Source organism: Malaclemys terrapin, chromosome 10, assembly GCF_027887155.1.
Source record: "Malaclemys terrapin pileata isolate rMalTer1 chromosome 10, rMalTer1.hap1, whole genome shotgun sequence".
Taxonomy (NCBI): domain Eukaryota; kingdom Metazoa; phylum Chordata; order Testudines; family Emydidae; genus Malaclemys; species Malaclemys terrapin.
The window spans coordinates 52100319-52106657 of record NC_071514.1 but is presented as its reverse complement, the minus strand read 5'-3'; positions in this window follow the sequence as shown (position 1 = coordinate 52106657).

The following is a 6339-nucleotide window of genomic DNA, read 5'->3' as shown; positions in this document are numbered from 1 at the left end:
CGTACAGGCACAGGGAATTAAAATAAAGAACGGTGGCTGTGCATCAGGGAGAGACACAAACAACTGTCACAGACTGGTCCCCCCCAAAGATTAAACTGAAAACCCTGGGTTTAGCAGGCCGTTGATTTGACGGAGGGAGGGGGAAGCAAATGAATACAGAGAAAATCTATTTTTTACATCTTAAGACGACGGTGCAGCGTGACTGATAGCCCTCGGCATCTTTCTGGGTGCTTGGCAGCAAATACGGGGCGGTGTATGACGATGGTCTTCAGGCCTATTGCACGAGCTGCTGCTCAGGGAAGACTCTGCTAATGTGCGATGACCCGACTTGTAATAGGCCGGCTAACAGTCATAATACACCATTTACTGCCAAAAGGCAAGCCCCACGGCTGCCAGCACCCAGATCGCCGATGAAGGCTACCAGTCTACTGCACCGTCTACCGCCAAAAGGCAGTTAGCAGCTGCTGCTGTGTAGCAATGCAGTCCCACGTCTGCCGGCACCAAGAGGATATATGGTGACGGTGAGCTCAGCTGTGCTGAGCGGGCTCCATGTTGTCTGCACAGGTAACCCAGGTAACTAACCCAGATAAAAAGGCGCGAATCTATTGTCTGCCGTTGCTGTGACGGGGGAGGGAGGGGCCTGACGACATGTACCCAGAACCGCCCGCGACACTGTTTTGCATCATCCGGGCATTGGGATCTCAACCCAGAATTCCAAGGGGCGGCGGAGACTGCGGGAACTGTGGGATAGCTGTGGGATAGCTACCCATAGTGCAATGCTCCGGAAGTCGACGCTAGCCTCGTACTGTGGACGCGGTCTGCCGACTAGAGCACCTAGAGCATTTTATTGTGTGGACATACACAATCGGCTGTATACAACCGATTTCAATAAAACCGGCTTCTATAAATTCGAACTAATTTCGTAGTGTAGACATACCCTTAGAAAACTAAATGAATTCAAAGCAAAGGGTTTTCTCACTACCTGCTTTTTGCAGTCTTTACTGGAGGAAAGCTTCCCAGCCAGGATCCCTCCCCCACTTCAATGTTTTTTCAGGTGCTGTTGATGCTCTGAGCAGAAAGAAAGGGAGAAGAGACGTCATTTGTGTTGTGTGTTCTCTATCCTTATATCTTTCTCTTCTCTTTGAGGATCCTCTCTTACTGGGCTTCAGGCGACAGTTGGTCTGTTTCTTTGCCAACATGTAAATTTCTCACCCACATGCGTCTTCCTGCCAAATAATGGCTATTTGACTTGGTGATAGTCCATTTGATTATGTTGACACCTGGCTGAGGTGGTGGCTAGCCTTTCTTCTCTGGGGAAATGGTCTGAAGCTGTTTTTCTAAACTTGGAACATATTCAGCAATGTCATACAGTAGAATTTTAAAACTTTACATACAATGTTGACACACATTTTACCAGGACAATAATGTTCAGCAGATTGGGTTTTCAAATGATACCTTACAAGGCATACTTTACGCAAAATTTATCATAGTCTTGGGAAAAAGGTGAAAATAAGAGTACAGACTGCCACACCTACCATGCCTGAATCCACATTGACTACCCTCTAGCAAATTACTTTTCCAGGGGTTCTCCCTCCAGCCCTTGCCACGGCTTCTAAGCTTTCCCCAATACTACACAGTAAACTCACTGCTCTGTAGTTTCTTATTTTGACTCTTGCCTTTGGAGTTATCAGTCTGCTGTCCAGTCCCTCCAAGACCTAATGCGGTTTTACGAGTGTCTGTTGCTGTGCAGCTTTGCTGGTTTCCCCTCTTGGCTCCTTTACAGATCATGTGGGCATGCAACCCACAACTGCTGCTTTAAGAACAGCTAAACTTTGTATAACCCATACTCTTATCGGTACCTTGCCTGGCTTCCCCCCTGAGAACCTGATCCCTGACTTTGTTGTATTTCTTCCCATCTCCTCAGAAAAGACAAAAGCAAAGTAACTGTTTAACAACGTTCTTTCTTTCTCCCCACCATATGGGATCCACTTTCATTTTAATTGGCTTAATGGTTCCTTTTATTCTTTGAAGAAAGATCCTTCTGGGCGTATTTGTGTGTGTTCTATAGTTTGCTTTTCATTATTTCTTTTTCTACTTTAATTTTCATCCCTTCTTCTCTTACTCTCCTTTCTACAGTGGCTGCTAAGCAAGGGGCCAGCTAGTACCAGTAGGTTGTGTCTTTGTGGTGGGAATACCTGTCCCCTGTGAACTAGACCTAGGCCCTCCACTTACCCTGCACATGCTTCCTAACAGCCATCGGATGGTAAATGACCTTCCGGCACTGCTAGGCTGGGCTGGATTAGAACCGACACCCGCAGGTGAGGGAGAGTAGCTCTTATCTAATAGTTAGGGCACAGGAGGTTCATAGAGTTTAATGCCAGAAGGGACCATTCTGATCATCTAGTCCAGAGGTTCTCAAACTTCATCGCACCGCGACCCCCTTCTGACAACAAAAATTACTACACCACCCCAGGCATTGGCTTCGGCCCTGGGCTCCAGCAAGTCTAACGGCAGCCCTGGCAATCCCATTAAAACTGGGTCCCGACCCACTTCGGGGTTCCTCCTGACCTAAGTTCCCTGTAAACTGCGAGGCCACGCAGCAGCCTATTTAGTGCCACGCAGGTGTTCAAAGAACCCACCCAGGGACCCAATGGGGGAGGGGCGCTCCTCTCCTTGTCCCCACCTAGCCTGACCCCCAACATGCTGTGGCCAGGACATGGGGCGCCCCTCCCCCAGCACCAACTCTGCTGTGGTGCGGCCGGGCTGTTCCCAGGCATGGCCAGAGCAGCCTGGACACAGCTGTGGCCGGGTCACCCGGACCTGCTGGGGTGGTGCAGCCGGATCAGGCCCAGCCATGGTTGGGGCGGGGTGGCCCAGCCCCAGCTGCGGCCAGGGCGGGGCAGCCCAGGGGTGGCCCAGACCTGCTGGGGTGGCGTGGCTGGAGCGACCCAGCCCCAATCGGAGTGGCCTGGACCCAGGCACGCCCAGAGTGGCCCTCCCCCAGCCCGGACCTGCTGGGGTCTGGGGTGGGGCGCCAATCCTGCAGCCCCAACCCCAGAGCTGCCACAGCGGGGAGAGGTGCCTCTCCCTCCAAGCCCAGGTGCTGCTGCTGCGGGGAGAGAGAGCTGGGGGGAGTCCTCTCTCCGCGCATAGCCCCTGAGCACCTTCCTGAACCCCAAACCTCTCATTCCCGGCACCACCCCAGAGCCCACACCCCCAGCTGGAGCCCTCACACCTCTGCACCCCAACCCTCTGCCCCAGCCCTGAGCCTCCTCCCATACTTCGAACCCTCGGCCCCACTCCCACCACATGAATTTTGTTATGTGCACCAATATGAAGGGGAGGTGTCACACATCACCTCCATATTGGTGCACATAACAAAATTCATTCCGCACATGTGTGGGAAAAATTAGAGGGAACACTGGTCCTGACCCACAGTTTGAGAACTACTGATCTAATCTGAAATTCAGCACCACACACGCCAGAGAACCTTACCTAGTAATTCCTCCATTGAGCCCATAATGTTATGTACTGCTCGTATCTCCTAGGCGCTAGAGCAGAAAGGCCCCCATCCTGTGCTATAGGATGGACAACTTACAGTGCATAGCTCAACACCACTAAGCTCCACAGAGCCTTCTTTAGTGCTTAAAGGTACTGTAAGTCATAAAAACATTTATCAACCTTTTGCCAAGAGTGGCATAGTTAATTTTTATTAGGAACTGTGGACTCCCTCCGGCGTTGTCTTTGCATCTGTGCATAGCTAGTCATTTCAGACCTGACCTGGGGCCTAGTTCTGTGGTTGACTCACTGTGTAACTTTGGCAAACTTCCCAGTGCCTCAATTTCCCTGAGAGGGATATGATGAAATGTTCAATGTTATTATGTTTTGAGTTCTTTCTCCCACTGTCAATCCCTGAGCCATTCCCTCCCCGACCAGTAAACCTTAAACACATTTCCTCATTTGATTTAAAATTCTCTCTTTGACTTTATAGTTTTTTTTTAAACTTTACAGCTCAGCATCTAAGGTTAATAAGACAGTAAAAGTGTCAAAGGTTGAAATGGAACAGTTCTGAAGCAATACAGACTATGCAATTTCAATGGCAAACATGCAGATTATTTCAAAATTCTCAACAATAAAAGCTCAGTTTAGTGCCATTAGATGCATCCTAAAGAAAATGGAACTAGGTGAAAATGCTTAAGCCACTCAAATGGTACCTTATTCAAGCACTGTGTGGTTTCCTTTGGGAATTAGCATGTAAACTGGAGGGAGGAGCAGAGAGGACAGGTGAAGAGAGAAGACAGATGTATTAGAATAAATGTTTGATTTAGGCCAGAGTAGAAACATCCAAATCCAGGTCCAAATCTTCCCTAAATTTTAAGCTGTTTGGATCTGGGGTTCTCATCTGGCCAATGCCAGAGAAGGGACAGTTGTGAAGGGTGGGATTGTTTAGATCTGGGCCATTCTTTGGATCACGAATCAGTTTTGTTCAGTGTCATACTAGACCAGGGGTGGGCAAACTACAGCCTGCGGGCCACATGCGGCCCACCAGCCGATTTAATCCAGCCCTCAAGCTCCCGCTGGGGAGTGGGGTCTGGGGCTTGCCCCACTCCTGCACTCCAGCTGGGGAGTGGGGTTGGGGGCTGCTCTGCGTGCCACAGCTCCTGGAAGCAGCGGCATGTCCTCCCTCTGGCTCCTACATTTAGGGGCAGCCAGGGGGCTCCACGCATTGCCCCCTCTGCAGGTGCCGCTCCCGCAACTCCCATTGGCCAGGAACTGTGGCCAATGGGAGCTGCAGGGGCAGCGCCTGCAGATGGGGCAGCGCACAGAGCTGCCTGGCCGTGTCTCCGTATAGGAGCTGGAGAGGGGACATGCTGCTGCTTCCGGGAGCTGCTTGAGGTAAGCACCGCCCAGAGCCTGCAACCCTGACCCCCTTCCGTTCTCCAACCCCCTGTGCCAGCCCTGATCCCCCTCCGTCTGAACCCCTCAGTCCCAGCCCAGAGCACCCTCCTGCACCCCAAACCCCTCATCCCCGCCCCACCCCACCCCAGAAGCTGCACCCCCAGCCAAAGCCCTCCCCGCCTCCCCAACCCCCTGCGCAGCCCAGAGCCCCCTCCCACACCCAGAACTTCTAATTTCTCGCCCCACTCCAGAGCCTGCACCCCAACCAGAGCCCTCACCCCACACCCCCGCCCCATGCCTCTGCCCCAGCCCTGATCCCTCTCCTACCCTCCGAACCCTCGGTCCCAGCCTGGAGTACCCTTCTACACCCTAAATCCATCACCCCCACGCAACCCTGCACCTCCAGTCAGACCCCTCATGCCCCCTTGCACTCTAACATTCTGGTCCAGCCCAGAGCCCCCTCCCGCACCCTGAACTCCTCTTTTCTGGCCCCACCCCAGAGCTCACACCCCCAGCCAGATCCCTCACCCCCTCCTGAACCCCAACCCCAATTTCATGAGCATTCATGGCCCACCATACAATTTCCATACCCAGATGTGGCCCTAAGGCCAAAAAGTTTGCCCACCCCTGTACTAGACTGTATTGTACAGCCCCTCCCCTAGCACAAGCAAAAGTAAGGGAAAAAGGAAAACCATTGTTGAGGGTTACATCCCATGATCCCTACACATGTGGAGATGGGGACCACGTGAAGATCAGCAATGTGGATGTTCCCACTGGAAACAAAGCAAAGGGATATTTGAATGACAGCTACTAACCTTAAATCAAGTATCAGGAGATAGCCGTGTTAATCTGTTTCCACAAAAGCAATAAGGAATCCGGTGGCACCTTAAAGACTAACAGATTTATTTGGGCATAAGCTTTCGTGGGTAAAAAACCCACTTTTTCAGATGCAAGACCTTAAATCAGACACTCTGGTAGGGCAGGGATTTTATCAATCTCTTTTCTGCCTGGCCTTTCTCAAATCAGCTCCTAGAGGTTCTTGTGTGGGCCTGATGGGGGGAGAGAGAAGACCCAAGTGATCAACTCATCTCAAGTTGGACATGTTAATGAGTATGATAAATACATATAACATTAGCTGGGGAGGCAGTGTTGCCTAGTGATAGAGCAGGGCAGGGGTCTGTTCCTGGGTCTGCCGCAGGCTTCCTTGGTGCCAGTTATTGCCAACGATGGACCCAGAGCTGCGCCTCTGCCGCCTCTGCTGGAGGGGGGTGTCTGTGCCCCGCTGGGGGCGGGAGGGGGCATCAGCCTGGCCTGGAAACCGGAGTGTGTGCTCGTGGCTAGGTCCTTCCGCCACGCTCTGGGCAGGCCCGGGGACACTACGCCGTGTGCCCCGCTTCCCCACACGGCTCGCGGGAGGGGGCTCCCTCAAACAACACAGCC